Below are 20168 nucleotides of genomic sequence, written 5' to 3'. Positions count from 1 at the left end.
GATTCCTAACAGTACATATGTTGAATATGTAACCTTTTTCTGCAGAGCATTGGATGGTTGGGTGAAGGGTAGCAAGGTTGATGATTTTCAAGGGCTTCTTGATTTAATTGCATGGGAGCACTTGTCCAGTAATTGTTTTCCTGAGCTACGCCAGCACCTGATTGATAGTAGGCTGACTAATCCTAGAAAGCTTGCTGAGGAGGCGGACCGCTGGGTCAGTACCAGGGTCCACAAGGGTCACGTGGGAGAGTCCGCCAAGGGTGGGCAGGGTCCCCAGCAGAAGAGTGGGGGGATAAGGGTAAACAGAGGGAGTTCCAAAAGAGGCCCCAAAGTAATCCCCAAGGGAACCAAGGGAAGGGTTCTCAGCCTTCCCGCCCAGAAACCGACCGGGGCCCGACAGGTCCCCCTGTTCAAAGAGGGCCCCCAAAATGTTACAAGTGTGGTGAGCTGGGTCATTTTGCCAATGATCCCAAGTTTCGCCAGTTTAGTAAACCAGCACCCCCTGGTGCAGCCCCCCGGCAGACGGCTAGTGTAGCCCTGGGTGGGGAGATGGGTGTCCAAGGTGGGTGGGGTCCCGCAGAGATGTCCCTTGTCTCATTAGGAGACTGTGAGGTGGTCCCCGAGACCCAGCTGCCTGATAAAACTAAAAAATACAGGCAGTGGGTGACCATCAAGGGCCATAGGGTTGAAGCTCTGAGAGATACAGGAGCCAGTGTGACAGCTGTCAAGTGTCACCTGGTGTCTCAAGAGCAGGTTGTCCCAGGAGCATTCTATCCTGTTGTTGCCGCTGACAACACCAAGAGTCACTGCGAGGTGGCTCAGGTTCCCTTTGAGTGGGGGGGGGGGTCTCTGGTACTCTTCAGGTAGCTGTGAGGCCCGCCATGCCTGTAGACTGTCTGTTAGGGAACGATTTGGAAAGCTCACCTTGGGCTAAGGTGGAGCGGAGTGCTCACCTGATGGTATGCCTGATTGGGCGTGTGTCACCACACAGTCCATGGCAGCAAGTAGAGGTTCTCAAGAGGTCCTGGAGCCTGAGAGGGAGGCCCAGGGACCGGCCTTAGAGAGAAGAGGCAGGGGGCGTGGGAAACTGGCCCCTGAAGTTCCCACGGTCGAGGAGAAGGTAGACCTTGAGGGGGATGCCCTGGAGCCTACAGGGGAACAGATAGCTGAACTGGGGGACCTGCCTGAGCTGATCCATTGGCAGCAAGATGGAGGCCCCTCCAGGGAAGACTTTTGTAAGGCGCAGAAAGAATGCCCTTCTCTCATGGGTATGCAGCAGCAGGCTGCAGACCAGGCCGCAGGTGATCAGTCTGGGTCACATTTCATTTACTGGGAGAACAACCTCCTATATACAGAGCCTAAGGTTGCTGCGTCTGGGTCAGCCCGTGCGCTGGTGGTACCCCAGGACTTCAGAGCCTTCCTACTGGGGCTGGCTCACGATGTGCCATTGGCAGGACATTTGGGGCAGGACAAGACCTTTGAAAGGCTTGTCACACACTATTTTTGGCCTCAAATACGCAGGAGTTCAGACACTCACTGCAGGACCTGTCAGACTTGCCAGGCAAGTGGAAAGATTGGGAGGAAGCAGAAGGCTCCTCTCCAGCCATTCCCTGTGGTCGGTACCCCATTCCAGCGAGTGGGGATTGACATTGTGGGGCCACTGGGCCCCAGGACAGCCACGGGCAACAGGTTTATCCTGGTCCTGGTGGATCATGCCACCCGGTACCCGGAAGCCATCCCTCTCAGTACAGTGACGGCAAGTGTGTGGTGTAACCTACAAGTTACCTACAGTCCAATTGCACAATAACACACGATCGTGGTATTTGGTTTCTTTATTTTCTATGTGTGCTGGACAAGTACAGGAGGAGCAAGGCCACTCTGGCCATTTAGACGGTGTATCTGTTAATGCTCAGTAGATATGTTCACGATGGTATAATGTGAAGGTCAATTATCATGAACATGTTTCTGTGTTTTCATTTTTCTTCTACATACAGGCCCCTGAAGAAGGGATTACAGAAAATCCCGAAATGCATTGGGCTACATCATCTTCAATCGTCATCCTGTAATACAAATATTGTTTCTTTGGAACATCTTAGTTATGATCAAATTTATAAGCAATGTACTTTCATTATACAATTGATTTGCTAGAAGGTTGGAACATATAGTTTGTGTATTTTAAAGGAGCATCAGCTCATGATCTCAATGAGTAAAATGCAAATATCATGAATGATTATGTAGTAGTTTCTTTAACAAGTAAATACAAGCGTTGATTCAGAGGAGTACATGCATAAGTTATGCATTCTAAACTGTGCAATCGGTATACAGATGCATAGCATCTGATTTGTCATGTTTCAGTAAGGGTGGCTACCTTTTCCCGGTTTGCACGCAGTTCAGGTCTTAGGAGGAGAAATCTTAGAGATTAAATTTGTTTTCGATGATTACGCAAGTAGTGCGCTGACTTCCATTAGATTGCTTCAAGTATTTCCAGCCAACATTAGCCAGCAGCACACTTAACACGCCAAACATCATGTTATTTGATAGCATTTCCAACTTAACTGACAACAGAGCAGAAACATTGACATTTTCAGCAGCAGAAGTAAAGGACATTTATGCACTAATACAGGACACACCGTCCTTTAACGTCCAGAGTGGGTCCATTTCGCAACAGATTCGACAACTGGAATTCATAGCACGAAGAGCATTAAGCCAAAGATTACATGCTTCTACACTAATACAATATCATAAGGTACAACGAATCCCGCGGGGTTTACGTTTACCCATTAATCCTCTTCTTTACAAATTTCAATACAATAAAACTTTCATGGAGAAATGGCAAGCCATTCTTAATAAGTGTTCTCTAGATTTAATTATTTTATTGATAGAAGAATTATCACGAACCATTAGAGAACTTGAAGAAGAGATGAACGCCATAAAAACAGATCTTTCGGCCCGATGCGAGGCAGATTACTGGAAACTCACCTTAGATGATCTCAACAACAAGCTAGACATCTATGGCAAAGAAATTCAAGAGAGAAAATTGCGCAAATTCCGAAGGGACACAATTGATTACAAATTAAACGAGGTGTATACATGGGCAGAAGTTTATGCTCGTAGACAACCTTACCAGAAACCACATACTTCTTCCCAAGAATCAGTTGTGTCAGATCGTGAATTAGATCCTGCTAGGGCTCCCATTAACATTCAAACAGAATCAACCACCTCAGGGGATCAAGCAACAACAACAGTACCTCAACCATCAACATCTCAAGCACAATCTTCTTCTTTTTTAGCGAGCGGCCAGTTAATCGGTCGCCCACCAGGTCCAAAAAAACAAGGAGGACCAAAAGAAGAAGACATCAGGAGCATGAGAAGCAGAGGGAAAATCTTGTAATCAACATTTCCTCAGTAGAACTGAGATCCAGCCAATTGCAGGTTCTTAACAAAGGTACATCCTTTGTACCTATTTATCAAACTAATTCTTTTGAACTAGAGGTAGCTATATTTAAATTCATGAGGAATTTACGTTTGAAACATTTCTTTACTAATATAGTTCCCAGTTCATCAGATCAAAGCCTCGCAGAGGATGACTGCGAACTCGAACTCAGAAAGTTCAGACCCAAGAGTGTGTTTATGCCACCTATATCACACAAAACACTAGACACATTCGAGACACTTATTCGCAAGGACATGTCTCTACTCAAATTTCAAGCACCCTCAACTACCAATTTCAAGAAACATGAGGCTGCCATAATACGACATCTAGCTAAAGATGAGAGACTCGAATTCCAAATGGCTGATAAAGGAGGAGCATTAGTCATAATGGACAGAGCATTTTATGTCAGGAAAGTAGAACAGCATCTCCAAGACATCAATACGTATCTGAAATTAGACCAAGATCCTACAGCAAAGATAATGGACATTTTGTTTCAGATTTTAGATCACGCAGAGGAAATGGCATGGATCTCTCCAAGAACACGCAGTTTTTTGACAGTAACACAGCCTCGAAGACCAACATTGTACATGTTGCCTAAGGTTCACAAGAACTTACAAGACCCTCCTTTCCGCCCTATTGTCTCAGGTTGTGAGTCTTTGTTCACACCAGCGGGTCAACTCATTGACCATTTTCTTCAAAGATTTGTTCAATCATGGAGAAGCTATGTTAAGGACACAACACACTTCTTGAATCTTCTCAATAACATCACAGAATACTTTTCCCCAGATTGGCTCCTGTGCACTATAGATGTAACATCTCTCTATACGTCAATACCTTTAGCTGAAGGTATAGAAGCATGTGAATGGGCTCTTTTGCAGTTACCTGATCTGGCGGTCAATAAGGTGTTCATTTTAGAATTATTACCATTCTGTCTTCAACATAGTTATTTTCAATGGCGCGATGAGTATTATCTCCAGATTAGTGGCACTAGCATGGGTTTTTCTGGGGCGCCAGTATACGCCAATACCTTCATGTCTAAATTTGAACAAGATCACATTTTTAACAACATTGATTGGAGCATGAACTTAGCATTCTATGTGCGGTTCATTGATGATATTTTCTTGATTTGGACCAACACACGTGCCAAATTAGAATCCAGCATTAAAGAATTGAACAATAAAAACAATCGTATCAAATTCACACATAACATCAGTGTAGAAGCATTGTCATTTTTGGATGTGTTAATTACCAAAACTGGTAATTCTTTTTCAACCTCAGTATTTTCCAAACCAACAGACAGGAACAACCTCCTTTTATATTCAAGTTTTCACCCTCCCTCTCTGTTACGTAACCTGCCATTCTCACAATCATTACGTACCAAGAGAATAACATCAGATCCTAATCAACTAGAGGAAGCATTACTTCACCAGAGCATGAAGTTCCGTGAACGTGGCTATCCGGAACAAATTCTGAAGACAGCATTGGGTAAAACCAATCTGAAAGACCGGAGTGAGCTACTTAGGTCACAACCCAGGAGTAGTCACAACAGACAAGTATTTGTATCCAAATATTCCATCACATCACCATCTATTAGCAAAATTATCAAAAATAGGTGGGAAATACTTCAGCATGAACCTGATTTTAATGGTCTATTCCAAGAGCAGCCCCTGTTTGCTTACAAACGCAGTAGAAACATGAAAGAATTACTCAAAAGACCACAAACTGTAATCCAAACATCATTCATAGGTATGTGTAAATGCTACAATTGCGTTAATTGCAACAATGTAATTGTAGGGAATGTTGTTAATCATCCGCATACAGGGAAAATCATTAAACTGAGGTACAATGGAGATTGTAACAGCGTGAATGTGATTTATACCATCAAGTGTCCTTGTGGACTCTTATATGTGGGTAAAACTTCACGTAAAATCAAAATTCGGATTTCGGAACATAAAAGTTCAATCCGGACCAAAAACCAGAAGTCTCATTTAGTCACACACTGAATGGAACATCAACATACTATAGCTCAATTAAAGTTCACTATTCTTGAAGCTGTACCTGTGAAATTGGATTGTGATTCTTCTAGATTACTGTCACAAAGAGAGGTATGGTGGGTGAAATTTCTACATACACTTGTACCAGGAGGATTAAATGACAAAATTGAATTTGCTTGCTTTTTGTAAAAGACATCAAGATTGTAAGTACTGTCCTCACCATTCCTTTATGGGCAACCATTACTTTGCTATTACACTTTTTATCAGTTCTATTTCTTGTAGAGCTTAAGTTGGTTAAGTTTTTCACTTCTTTCAGGTCTGCCATCCTTTTTCTTTTTTTCACGCTTTATTGTCCTCGTCATATTAATAGTTTTACAGACAGTTGATATTACACGAGTTCATTTATTTATTTTGAAGCTGCACATTTTTTGAGCGAGTAGCATCAGTTTCTGGAGGCAACGCTGTCAACATGTAATTACGAGACGTTAGTATCAGACGAGCACAGTTTAGCTCTTTGTGGGCGCTGGCGTGCCATCTTGGATCAGGATTAAAGGACTACATATTTTAGTCCTACCTCCAGTATCATAGCACGCGCACGGCGCGGGTTAAAAGAATACACGTTACAGCTGAGTGTAAGATTGCCAGTTACCGCGCATTGCCGAGGTGACCGCTTTCGTTTGTTCAGACCAGAAGCAGCAGCGGGTCCAGAGAGCCAATATATCTAGGTAAGGAACATTGGCTACAGCGGGAACGCTATAGCACAGACAGTTGAGAGTTTTGGTTTTACTTGAAACAGCATTTTGAGGCTTTGGCATATTGTTTGATCATGGCAGGTGTGGACGTTTTTCGAAATTGCGCCTGGATACTAGAAGATGTTCATCTGCAACTACTCAGAACTTTTATATATGGATTAAACCGCTAGGACAGAGGTAGGATTTGCTACTTTACAGAGTCTGGTAGATAACAGTTTTTATTGAGTAGCATAGTGATGGAACTTATTTTTACCAATTAACACAGGCTCCAGGACAGTGTTTAAGTGTTTAAGGGACAGTTTGAGACAACTATCCACCGGATGATTAACGATAAACCAGTGTCACGGAGTTCCCCATACTGCAGCTGAGTTTTTCCGTTCAGGAAATCACTGTTTTTCAGAAATTCCTACTAGCAGATGACGGTTTTCAGTGTAAGCTTCAGAAGTTTTGTTTCGTTTTCTCACATTTCGGGATACTTTCATCACTTGCTTTTATCACTAACAGGCAGAGGAGCACAATTAGTCGTTTTTGGGACTTGGGGTTCTATTCTTTTTTCATCCAATTGCACAATAACACACAATCGTGGTATTTGGTTTCTTTATTTTCTATGTGTGCTGGACAAGACGGTGTATCTGTTAATGCTCAGTAGATATGTTCACGATGGTATAATGTGAAGGTCAATTATCATGAACATGTTTCTGTGTTTTCATTTTTCTTCTACATACAGGCCCCTGAAAAAGGGATTACAGAAAATCCCGAAATGCATTGGGCTACATCATCTTCAATCGTCATCCTGTAATACAAATATTGTTTCTTTGGAACATCTTAGTTATGATCAAATTTATAAGCAATGTACTTTCATTATACAATTGATTTGCTAGAAGGTTGGAACATATAGTTTGTGTATTTTAAAGGAGCATCAGCTCATGATCTCAATGAGTAAAATGCAAATATCATGAATGATTATGTAGTAGTTTCTTTAACAAGTAAATACAAGCGTTGATTCAGAGGAGTACATGCATAAGTTATGCATTCTAAGCTGTGCAATCGGTATACAGATGCATAGCATCTGATTTGTCATGTAACCTACAAGTTCACCACACATTACCACCCCCAAGGAAACGGGTTGGTTGAGAGATTCAACCGTACCCTCAAGGGCATGATAATGGGTCTGGAAGAACCCATGAGGCGTAAGTGGGACGTCCTCTTGCCATGCCTACTCTTTGCGTACCGTGAGGTGCCACAGAAGTCTCTAGGGTTCAGCCCCTTTGAGCTCCTGTTTGGCCACCCAGTGAGAGGACCCCTAAGTCTGGTCAAGGAAGGCTAGGAGCAATCTCCCAGGAAACCTCCCCAGAATGTATATAGCTACATGCTGGCCTTCAGGAATCAGACTAGGCGATTCAGGCAACTTGCTGAGGCAAACCTGGAAGCCAGCCAGGAGGAGATGAAGCGGTGGTACGACCAGAATGCCACTCTGGTAGAGCTTCACAGAAGGTGTGGGTCTTGGCCCCCGTGGAGCCTTGTGCACTCCAGGATAAATAGACCGGTCCCTTTGAGGCTGTGGAGTGCAAGAGTCCCGTTACCTATTTGGAGGACTTGCGGTCTCCCAGGAACCCCTTAAGGGTCCTTCATGTCAACCGCCTCAAGCCCCACTTGGAGAGGTCCCAAGTGGGCATGCTCCTGGCAACAGATGCTGGGATGGAAGAGGAGACCGAGCCTCTTCCTGACCTCCTGTCAGCCCAGGAGCAAGATGGGTCAGTGGATGGTGTCATCCTCTCTTCTGCCCTGACCCCTGAGCAACAGAACGATTGTCGCCAGCTGCTGGGACAATTTTCTGATCTGTTTTCCCTGGTTCCCGGTGTCACTGATTGGTGCGTTCATGATGTGGACACTGGGGATAGTACACCTGTGACGCACAAGGCCTACAGGGTGACTGACAGGGTGAGGGCGTGCATCAAAGAGGAGGTCTCCAAGATGTTTGCACTCGGGGTAATTGAGTCCTCCAGCAGTCCTTGGGCCAGCCCAGTGGTCTTGGTCCCAAAGGCAGCAGCGCCGGGAGCCACACCCGAACTCTGGTTCTGTGTGGACTACAGAGGACTCAATTCAGTCACCAGGACTGACGCACACCCCATCCCCAGAGCTGATGAGCTCATAGATCGGCTAGGGGCTGCCAACTACCTCAGCACGTTTGATTTAACATCTGGGTACTGGCTAGGGGTGGGCGGAATTTGCAAAATTCACTTTCGCAAATTATCGCGAAAATTTTAAAAATCTCCACAAACACGCGGAAATATCGCGAAGATGCAGAAGTTTTTTTCCTGCCCGTTCGCGGTATTTTCTGCATGGTCGCGGCTCGCCAACTTACCCATGCGGTTGCTCGCGGGCGCGGCCATCTTGTTTTCACTTGTCTCGCGGTGCATGATCACGAGAAGAAAGACGTGATCCCGCGACGAATGACGCTACTGCGGGCGCAAACTGTCGCGAGACAGCGCAAATGGCTACTGTTAGACCTGGCATCATTGGCATGAGTCTCTCCTCCATTTTTTTTCTGTTGGCCTCCTCTGTTTACGATGTTTTGCTGGAATATTGCTTTGGGCACTCTGCCACTGCTGATCCGTGCCACAGTGCAAGTGCTCCCTCTGTTAAGTTGATACATTGATTGGTGTTACCATGATTGGCTTGGTTGACTTACTGTTCAGAACCTAGTCTAGTGCACTGCGTGTGCCAAGGGCATGTAAGTTAACTGCTGCTGGTGGGCTTTCAGCACCGGTTGTGCCACCCACAGAAGCAGCTTGTAAAATGTGTCCCAGGCCTGCCATCGCAGAGCCTGTGTGCAGTCCCTGACAGCCATGTCGACTTGGCAAGGAAACCTACTTGCTAGTCTCTAAAACCTTCACTTTGCCAAGTTTCAGACACCTCTATGGTAGGCCCTAGGGCTGGGTGCATTGTTGGTAAAAGGTAGGTCATGCCCTGATGTGTGTGGCATGACCTAATAGTGAATTACAGCCATTTTTGTTTTCCACTATTGAAGGGCTACCTGCCTTCCAAAGGCCAGAATGGGCAGACTGATTATTAACTCCGTTATAATCTTATCTGACTCAGGGAGCATGGTAGCGTTTCGAGTTTAGTATCCCTGAACTCAGAATTTAATAGCACATCCTTTAGGATGGATGGTTTTTAAATTCTGTGTTTGAAAATAGCCCTTTTAGAAAGTGGCTATTTTCTTGTCCAACTATCCACCGGTCTCTGCTGGTTTGGTGTGTGTGTCAGGGGCTGGGTGGCTCCAGAGGTCTGAATGAGTCAGTGTGGGGTGAATGAGGCATTTACCTTTAGAGTGGGGGAAGAGTAGTCCCTGGTAGCCTGCCCTGCCTGACACAATGCTGGCTCCACCTCCTGCCGGGCGTCTGATGCCCTGCCCCTGCCAGTGACAATACTGGCTCCGCCTCCTGATGGGCGGCTGATGACCCTGCCCTGCTCAATGAATAGGCCAGGTGCCTCGGCCTGGCAACACCCACAACAAACCTGGGATGGGGGGAATTTCCCTGCTTGGACAAAGGGAACAAAGCATAAAAGGGGTATAAAAGAAGGACCCCTGAACCAAAGAACTTAGATCACTTCTGACAAGGAAACCTCTACCAAGGACAAGAAGCCTGCTGATCCAAGGACTTGCCTCCCCCTTCTGCCAGTGTGCTGTTTGCTGGGGGGAACCTGAAGTTGCTTCTTTATTTTTGCCAAGGGACAAGGAGAGAGGAACTTAGTGTGTACTCTCAAGCTTGCAAGAAAATCTCCAAGGGCTGGAAGATTGCCAGCCTCCTGTTGAAGTCACAGGGCTAAAGGACTTCACCCTCTGCTGAACTGCTTGTTGCTGGAACGTGGCGTTTCCAGTGCACAGGGGAAATCTGCAATCTCGATGTCGCCGGACGCCGCCGAATCCAGCTCGACATCGTGAGTACGGCTCCAGTGTTCCGAGCCTCCGACGACGGCCGCCGGGCCCGATCGACGCCAGTAGCGATGCCAGTGAGTAGTGAGTTCGGCTCCAGCTCCAAGTGACCCCGTCTCGACGCCGCTGCTGATCGCATCAACGCGGCGCCCTTCTCGACGCCGTGAGCGCTGCTCCGGCCAGACACCTCTCGACGCCGCTGCGGATCGCCCCGACTCCGAGGCACGATCGACGCCGACCTCTCGATGCCGACCTCTCGACGCCGTGGATCATTGTGTTGCTTCATTCTAAAGGTACTGTGTTTGTGGGGTCTGTTGCAACTCCAGGCTCGACGTAGCGCTCCTCGCAGTCGACGCCGAACCTTGGGAATATCGTAACCTCGACGTCGTGTGACTCCTGTGGGGGTCTGTTGGACTTGGCCCTTCTGGCAAGTTCACCCCTAGAACTTTTTACATTATCTTCGCCTTTTTCCTATGTTGTACTAGTGGTTTTAGGCCTCTAGGCACTTTTACACTGTGTCCCGGTGGAAAGCGCGTGCGCTCTGTGTATGGTTTGGTGAGACTGACCTGCCCTCCCATAGGAATGCATGGGGGATCTGAGTGACCGTGTTAAGTCCTGATGTGAGAGGAGTGCAGGGTCGAGTTTGGTATGTGCGAACTCGTGAGAGTGAATGCTGCGCAATGATGTGTGCGGCGTTACAGTGTCTCGTGTGGAAGTGCCACTTCTAGAAGCTGACCTGTCTGTATAATAAATGTGCAGTGACTGTCTGGCTTGCGATTGGCTGGTGTGTCTGGCTCCAGGAGTCAGGATGGGTCTGCCCCGGTGGTGAATGGAGAGAGCTGCATATTGATGGCAGGGAGGAGTACAACTGGGACCTGAATAGGGCTGGGCTTTCCCCACACAATGCTGGCTCCACCCCCTGTGGTGCGTCTGATGCCCCTGGCCTGTCCTGGGAATAGGGAGAGGGGCTGAGCAAAACAAAGTGCTCAGGAACCAGTTGCATCTGGTCCGCCCCTTCCCTGCACCTTTGGAAACAAAGGATTTGGTGTATAAAAGAGGGGCTGTGACCCCATGAAAATGTTCTTGTTCTGTCTTGAATCTACCAGGGGCGTGCTGCTGCTGGGGTCCAGGGGAAGGCTTGCCTCCCTGGGCCCTGCCCAGCCCCTGGATGCCTGGTGGACTACTGGGACCTTTTTGGAGTTATTTCCCTTGCCCCAGGACCTTTGCTGTCTTCTAGCGCCTGGGAGCGCTTTATCTTAATTGGCCCCCTTTGATTCAGGAGGGAGCCTGTGCCGTGTCTTTGCAGCGCTGGGCTGCGATCTTCTGAGGGAATCCCGACGTAGGGATTCCCCCGCATCGTGGTGCCTCTCACGGGTGCCCACCCCGCACTCATGCCGCTTGTTCTCATCGTAATATCGGCGGGTGCCCACCCCGCCTTATGGGAGTAATGTCACTTCAGCGGGAGCCTACCCCGCTTTATACTTTTGCCAAAGCGGGTGCCCACCCCGCTGTTCATTATTATGATGGAGGGAGCCCACCCCTCATTTTGCCAGAGACAGAATCGCCGCCGCTGCCCAGCCGCGGCCGCCCGGAAGTTGGGCAAGTCTGCCTGTGATGTGGGCGGGGCTAGCGGCTGGGGCGGAAGCGGCGCGAGAGTTGCGGGCCCCGGAAGAGGAGCCTTGGCAGGAGCCGCGAGGGCTCCATCGTGTAAGTCCCGGTCCCGAGATGGGGGACCGGGTGAAGCGTGGGGGAGTGTGGCTGCAGCCTTCACGGAGGGCGGGAGCCCACCCCACCTCCGTGAGCCGATAAGTAAAGTCCCGGGTCCCAGGAGGGTGCCCGGGTGAAGAAGTCGCCGGTCCGACGCGAGCGAGGCTCTCAGGAGAGAGAGAGCGCAGGCAGCTGCAACGTTTTTGCGCAGTTATGTGAGTTAGTCCCTGAGAGGGACAGAAGTGGCACAGTGGTGCCAGGCCTTTACCAATATTCCCAGCTGCCCAGCAAGTAGTGGGCAACTGCAACGTTTAGGTCTACGCAAAAGTGTGCACCCTTGACTTGCGCTGCATAGGCGGTGCGCCCTGACTTTTGGGACACAGGGCATTTGAGCCCCTCTTTGGGATGGCTAGTTGGCGAGGGGGATCGTTAGGTTTGTAGGGCGCCAGGCCCTAAATGTGATTTATGATTAGGATGGTAGTGTCTAATGTGTTTAGATTTCTAATGTGATTTTGGTGCTAGGAAATGTAATTCATGTAGTATGTTTTACGCACCCTGTGTTATACCTCCAAATGTGGTCTTATGATTGTGAGGCTGTTTCACCTATTTAGGTTTATGTTAGGGAGATTATACTTCCCTGTGCGATATACGCCCCTGGGGTAGTTATACTTAGGTGGTTAGGTCTAATGCGTTAGACTAATGAGAAATTGCATAATGTGGTTGTGCCACTGTGATGTATACAGCATAGGTTTTATACCTGATTCTATTATGATAATGCTGAGGTCATTATTGCGCCAGTAGTTACTGGTTGTGCTCTACAGTGATAATTTGTGTTACAGTTAGTATATGTTCTACATGTACAATTGGTGATTTGTGCTGATTCTGACAGTGGTCCATGTGGCCCTGTCCCGTGTAAATAGTCCCTTGTAAATTCCGCCCAGTGCCAATTCGGCACAGTGTAAATTGTGTGAATATTATCTAATGTGTTTTGGTATAATACAAAGGCTATTTTGATATATAACCTCGTGTGGAGTTTCTTTTGTAGTGGGTCTTGGGTGTTGTTGCTGGGTGCGCACGCAAACGCTTTACACATTGCCTCCAGGATAAGCCTGACTGCTCGTGCCAAGCTACCAAGGGGGTGAGCAGTGGTTATCTTTGGCGTGTAACTCCCCAGCCCTGACTTAGAGTGGTGGCTTCTGCCTGGCTTGGGCGCAAGCCCTAGCCAACCAGAAATCCCACTTCTAACAGGGTCACATTGTTGCCAAGAACTGTGTTTTGAGAAGAATACTTACTTTTGTTGCTAAAGAACTATTTCCTAAGAAGATACTTTACCTGAACTATTATTTTTCCTTCCAAAGAGTATTTATTAAGATTGTGGTATATTTTTATCGTTATTTGGTCTTGTGCTAAGCCTTATATAAAAATACTTATTTTTCTATTAACTCCTGTGTTGTGTCCGTTTGTAGAGTATTCACTTTATTACTGTATATGGTCATAAATGCTTAACACACTGCCTCTGAGATAGGCCTGTCTGCTCTGCCAAGCTACCAAGGGGGGTGAGCAGGGGTTATCTGAGTGTGTAATCTCCTTGCCCTGACTAGAGGAGGTGGGTCCCTATTTGTCAGAAGTGTATACCTCTGCCAACTAGAGACCGCTTGTTCTAACAGCTACCAACAATCCAACATCTCGTGGAGAACGCGACCGGACCGGGAAAACTTGTCGGCGAATGCGGGGTGTTGGACTTGGCCCTTCTGGCAAGTTCACCCCTAAAACTTTTTGCATTATCCTAGCCTTTTTCCTGTGTTGTACTAGTGGTTTTAGGCCTCTAGACGCTTTTACACTGTGTCCCAGTTGAAAGCGCGAGCGCTCTGTGTATGGTTTGGTGAGACTGACCTGCCCTCCCATAGGAATGCATGGGGGATCTGAGTGACCGTGTTAAGTCCTGATGTGAGAGGAGTGCAGGGTTGAGTTTGGTATGTGCGAACTCGTGAGATTAAATGCTGCACGATTATGTGTGCGGCGTTACTGTGGCTAGTGTAGAAGTGCCACTTCTAGACGCTGGCATAAATGTGCAGTGAGTTTCTGGCTTGCGATTGGCTGGTGTGTCTGTCTCCAGGAGTCAGGATGGGTCTGCCCCGGTGGTGGGTGGAGAGATCTGCATGTTGATGGCAGGGAGGAGTACACCTGAGACCTGAATAGGGCTGGGCTTTCCCCACACAATGCTGGCTCCGCCCCCTGTGGTGCGACTGATGACCCTGGCCTGTTCTGTGAATAGGGAGAGGGGCTGAGCAAAACAAAGTGCTTAGGAACCAGTTGCATCTGGTTCGCCCCTTCCCTGCACCATTGGAAACAAAGGATTTGGTGTATAAAAGAAAGGGCTGTGACCCCAGAAAAATTTTCTCTTTTGGATCCTGACAGAGGGGGGCTTGCTGCTGGTGGGGCCCAGGAGGGACCGCCATGGGGGCTGCCTCTCTGCTGGAGGGCCCTGTGTGCTGGCCCCTGGGCCCTACCTTGCCCCCTTGATGCCTAACATTGGTGATCAGCGGTGGGATTAGGACTTGCGTTTGCGCAGTACCACAGCAACAGCTGGCTGCACTACAAAATTCTGCATTTAGATAGTCACATGGAAAGGGATTATTGTTCTAAGTTTGTTTTAAGTGTCATTTCTTGGAAATGTGTTTCTGGATTCACCAGTAAGGGTGGGATCCAGTGGTGGCAGCAGATGTGTGTCCAGTGCATGTATTCCCATTCCCATTTCCCGGGGTAATGGTACCTGCGTCACGTAGTGGTCAGGTTGAGAAATCAGGGGCGGTAGAAACTGTCTTACCAGTCTTGGGAGGGGTGGGGATGAATGTGTAATGCGCTGGATGAATGGGAATGCCCCATTCCCAGTTCCTGGAGTAATGGTACCTGTGTCACGTGGTGGTCAGGTTGAGAAATCAGGGGCGGTAGAAACAGTATTACCAGTCTGGGGGGTGTGTGTGTGGATGAATGGTGTGAGTTCTCTGAAATAAGGAGCTTGCTGAATACTTTGGTGTGAGTTCTCTGAAAGAAGGAGCTTGCTGGTTGATTGGGTGTGAGTTCTCTGGGATAAGGAGCTTGCATTGGGGAGTGATTCCAAAAGGAGTGGATGAGGTGTCTTCCAGCCCAGCGTGGTGGAAGAGGTTCAGAGTAGCCCAGCTAGGTCTCGGTGTAGGGGCTCACGTCCTGACTCTGCGGAGAAGGAGTGGGTGGGACTGCGTGTCTCCAGGTGCCCGAAACCCAGTCTCAGGGCCTGGATGGTTTCTTTAGGGAACATCAGGTTGGGGGCCTAGGCTGTACCAATAGGTCATTTGAGAAGGATCTCCCAGTGTCTAGAGGACGTGGAGTGTCTGTAATCAGAGCTCCAGCAGTCCTGGTGTCTGGCGGTACCGCTCCAGTTGGGAGGGTGCGGAAGTCAAGAGGGAGGAGTGAGAGGGGGAGGGAGTCCCCAGTGGGAACAAGTAGGTCAGGGACCAGCCAGGAGGGCTGAGTCGCCACTGAGTGACCGTGGTGTCGCCACTTCTGTCCTGGGGGGTCAGCACGCACTGTCAGATGGACAGGAGGTCGTGAGATCAGCGCCAGGCAGACTGTCACACGACCCATTAGTTATGTGTCACGCTCGTTAAGTCCTGGTTCGCCAGGCATCTGACTAAAGGGTACTTCCCTCGGTTGGGGAGCCAGTAATCAGTGCTTCCGGATCTGGACGTAAGGGCAGCTGTAGTCCTGAGGGCAGGTGGGGCTCATCTTAAGTGAAGAGACCCTGCTCTACAGTGGAAGGGGGTGCAGAGGGAGGAAGTCCTCGCCTCTGACCCCGGTGGTTCCCAGGTGGTAGACCAGTTGATGGAGAGAGGTCCTGAACTGGTGGGAGAGTTGCGTTCTGGTGGGTGCTTCCCTGGGAGGGTGCGGAACCCCAGAAGTAGAGGTAGGGTGGGGCATCCTTGCCTGTGACCTCTGGTCAGCCTGAGGGTGCGGACCCTAGGTTGAAGGATCAGTGGTCGTTGGGAACTACACTGAGAGGGAGAGTGGAGAATGGCTTGTATGCCAGGGGTTACTACCCCCCACTCTGGGTTTGGCAAGGACCAGTGGTATCTGGGTGGCCTAGGGCCTGGTCCTGGCCGTGGACAACTAGGTAGTACCAGTGGGTTAGCCTAGTTGGGCCTGAGTTTTTTTTCATTTGTTTTTTTTCCAGATGGAACCACGTTGATTCAGAATGGCGTAGAACCGGAGGGTGTCCCTGCAGTGCGGGCCTGCGTCCGTGTTCTATCGCCCCAAGCAGGGAAGACCATCACGGTGGTGATTGGTCTGCCCTGCGTTTTGGCTGGAAGGGGGTTGTGTTGGACTTGGCCTTTCTGGCAAGTTCACCCCTAGAACTTTTTGCATTTATCCTAGCCTTTTTCCTGTGTTGTACTAGTGGTTTTAGGCCTCTAGGCGCTTTTACACTGTGTCCCAGTGGAAAGTGCGTGCGCTCTGTGTATGTTTAGTGAGACTGACCTGCCCTCCCATAGGAATGCATGGGGGATCTGAGTGACCGTGTTAAGTCCTGATGTGAGAGGAGTGCAGGGTCGAGTTTGGTATGTGCGAACTCGTGAGAGGGAATGCTGGGCAATGATGTGTGCGGCGTTACTGTGACTAGTATAGAAGTGCCACTTCTAGACGCTGGCATAAATGTGCAGTGACTGTCTGGCTTGCGATTGGCTGGTGTGTCTGGCTCCAGGAGTCAGGATGGGTCTGCCCCGGTGGTGAATGGAGAGAGCTGCATGTTGATGGCAGGGAGGAGTACACCTGTGGTAAATTTTAATTACCTAGACTTAATTTATGCGGTAAAATACAATACGAATAACTCAGTAAAAATAAGAGGCAGAATCCGTGGTATTCGAGGGTATAATAGGAAATTTATTCCTTACAAAGGAATGATGGTTCGAACCAGGCAATCGAGTTCCGTCACCACGAAGGTTCAGGAAGGGATCAGCAATACATTCTTGACAGGTTATCATATTTATAAGAAAATGCATTACAGTAAAGACAGATGCAGGAAGCGTAACACCTGAGAAGAGAGATAAGAATACACATACGTAATGAAAAAAGCGTTACAATAGGCGTGCATAGAGGCGTATACTAAAAACGTCATTATGATGATGACACAAGTAGGTGGATCCATAAGAGAATCCTGCAAAGTCAGCAAAAATACATGGCAGAGATGCGCGCGCAGCCGCATGACGTGTGATTGACGTGTAACTAGAGGGTGAAGGGAACTTGACATTTAGCCCTTACTCGCACGGAGACAGTAAGGCCGGGCCCTTTGCTCTGCAGCTGGAGGGATGTTTACCTAAGCTACTAGACAGGAATGCATTTCTTGAAGAGCGGATCAGATAACTTGAAGGCTGAATACAGTTTTGGCAGGCAACAGGCCGGGCTAAGCACCGTTAGCCGCGCAGGAAGTAAGACAAAGTTCATGGATACAGATGCAGGTCCAGGCTGGAGCATTCAGAGGCAGAAGCAGGAAAAGCTCGATGGCAGAATTCAGGGCCTACCTTGCCAGAGCTGGAAAACGTGAAAAGTATACCATATAAAGACGGTGGCAAGGCATACTTAGGAACGGAATATCTGACCCATTCATGGCAGATCTGAAAGAGGACATATTAACGTTGGACACAATTGTATTTGCTTCTTCATAGCTTGAAGTGGAGGGAACATACATGTACTTGTAGCATGTACATGGAGCCGTTGGGGTCTAGATAGGGGACACAATTGACCATAAAAATTCATATTTCCTCATTCCCTCCTTGTCCCCTACGGACCCTCATGAAATATCGATCTTCAGGAATCCATCAATCTGTTCATGTAACATCATTTGCTCTTCTTTCTTCTTCCGGGATCTTGAATGAAAACTTGAACGAGGAATACACGATGTGGCACACAGACCGCAAATCGCTGGTCCACATTGTAGACACAAGCAACAACTGAATACTATGAGAAGGCCAATACCTAGGAAGGATAGGACTTTCCATCCCCAGGCTGACAATATGCTCCAGAACCAACCGGACCATGTCCAGGTGCCTGGATTCTGATGCATCTGGCTTGCAATCTTATGAAGACGGGTTATGGCTTTATATACGGATGGCGCGTTTTCTGGGATGAAAACACAGCAACTTGATCCGATGACCCTACAGGCTCCGCCCCTATCGGCTAGAATGACGTCAAGGACAAGACGATTTAGGAGAACAACAATCCGCATCGCAGACTGCTCCTCTGTTAAGTTGCCTAGGGCGGAAGTAGTTTCATTCACTACTGCTTCAAGGGTTCTGGTTAATCTACGTATCAGTTTACTATTTGAGACCACACCTATGTAAGGAAAGAGACCTTTATTGAAGTCTGTATATTGTTCCCATGCTGTTTCGGTGTAGTCAACAATCGGGATATCTCTCTGGGGTCTATGGTGTACTAGATTGGTATTTCTATGATAATCGGGAGGGGCTAGGAAAACAGGTGGCAGAAGGAATGCGATGTAACAGGTACCATCCCAATCTAGGGGTAGGCGTATATATGCGGTATGACCACATATGAAGTAGGAATGACGGGAAGCTCCAAATGTAGACTTGCCTTTATCACTGAATTCGATCACAGTAGTACATTTACTATGACCCAGGTGTACTGAACCATTTTTTTCTTACACAGAATTCACCTTTGACTGGTAATACTGACATGGCAGGCAAGACTAGTACAGCTTCAGATTCAACATTCAGAATCATGGGGTTAAGTGTAAAATTACCTAATCCATATACTTCATTTTCTAGATCAGTTCCTGTTCTTTTGGGAAGTCCCTCCTTGTTAGGATAACAGGCTTTAAGCAAAACTAAGTTCAGGTTTCCCCATACCCAGTTGCTCTGGTAAACTACAGTGTTTGAATCTAAAGAGTTAATCAAACTAAACCATGCTCCACAGGAACCATTGTGTGTAAATGGGTACGGAAAGAGAGGTAGAACTCCTTTGTATTTCTGATAGGGAGGGAGTCGGCCACATATCCAACAATTGGTAGCATTGCTGGTCTGATGGGAATGATGTAACATACTAATAAATGTGTTGTTACGCAGCGCAAATCTATAGGACAACTCATGTGGAGGTAGTTCACTAAAAGAATGTTCGGCAGTAACATTATAAGCAGAATGAGCACGCTTGAAAATAGGATAGTACGTGTGCAACAGTATACTTGCAGCAATAATAAAAAGACATAGAAAAAACATAATCAACAATGTCACTATACAGTGACTATGAAGTGATTTACAATACGCATGTTTCTTGAGCTGTTTCTGTCTATTTCTCTCTCTAATTCGGTCTAGAGGATACATGTCAAAGACTTAATTCAACCGATTCACCTTGGAGAGGACTTAAACAATCGAATTGTCTGACTTGCTAGACCTTAGTTTCAGTTTGTATTCCTGTGTTTCGGTCTTTTCAACCAGGGGGAGTTTTGAATCAGTCTCTGGAAGGGGGCAGGGTTGAGAGTTCAGATCAGACGGTAGTCCATGAAATTTCTTGATATGACTCGAGTGTAACCAACCCTTGCGACCCTCGACCTTCACTGCTGTCCTCGTCGTTAGAAGAACCAGCTTTGGTTGTTGCCAACGAGGCTCCAGCGGGCTCCTCCTGTCGAAGTTTCTGACGAGAACTAGATCTCCAGGAACCACTTCATGGGGCTTTACCTCGGTGTTGTCGGGAAAGGCTGCAGCTACCTGTGAACGGCAAGATTGTAGTGCAGACATCAAGGAAGCAAGGTAATCTGTCAGCATATTACAATCAACATCAGTTATTTTACGAGGTATAGGCGTCCCCCACATATTTGGTGGCCTACCGAAGACCACCTCGTACGGGGATAGCCCTGTGCGAGAATGTGCTACCATTCTCATGTAAAATAGTGCAACTGGTAAGGCTACTATCCAGTCGACGCCTTTTTCTCTACAGATTTTAGAAAGTCGTATTTTCAGGGTCTGATTATGACGTTCCACGAGACCTGCTGCCTCGGGATGTCGGACACAGTGAAATTTCCATTGATAGCCTAACAAGAGTGAAATGTGTTTCATTAGCTCGGATGAGAACGGCTGGCCATTATCTGAGTACACGATACGGGGCAAACCATACCGTGGGAAGAATTCACGAACTAACTGCTTGGCAGTAGTCGGGGCAGTGTAATCTGAGACGGGATATGCCTCTGTCCAACGGGAAAGAGCGCATACAACTACGAGGACATATTTGAATCCTCGACATCGTTCCATCTGGATATAATCCATCTGGAGGACTTCAAAAGGATGATCGGGAGGTTGAAA

The 20168-nt window shown here is 47.7% G+C and overlaps 1 long non-coding RNA gene across 2 annotated transcripts in view; it reads left to right on the top strand.

The window, feature by feature from the left end:
• The first annotated feature begins 6032 nt into the window (after positions 1 to 6032).
• LOC146870798 (uncharacterized) overlaps positions 6033 to 20168 on the top strand; it is a 94421-nt gene continuing 80285 nt past the window's right edge. The window contains exons 1-4 of one of the 2 annotated variants that reach the window (XR_014959453.1): positions 6033 to 6152; positions 6261 to 6356; positions 6445 to 6610; positions 6907 to 7008. This is a non-coding gene — a long non-coding RNA (uncharacterized LOC146870798). Of the gene's footprint in view, positions 6153 to 6260; positions 6357 to 6444; positions 6611 to 6906; positions 7009 to 20168 lie in introns of those variants that run through there. The other variant, XR_014959454.1, reaches the window with a different exon arrangement.

This window comes from Triturus cristatus, chromosome 1_1 (assembly GCF_964204655.1).
Source record: "Triturus cristatus chromosome 1_1, aTriCri1.1, whole genome shotgun sequence".
NCBI lineage: Eukaryota > Metazoa > Chordata > Amphibia > Caudata > Salamandridae > Triturus > Triturus cristatus.
Note: the sequence above shows the minus strand (reverse complement) of the source record. Positions and strands in the feature narration are given on the sequence as shown.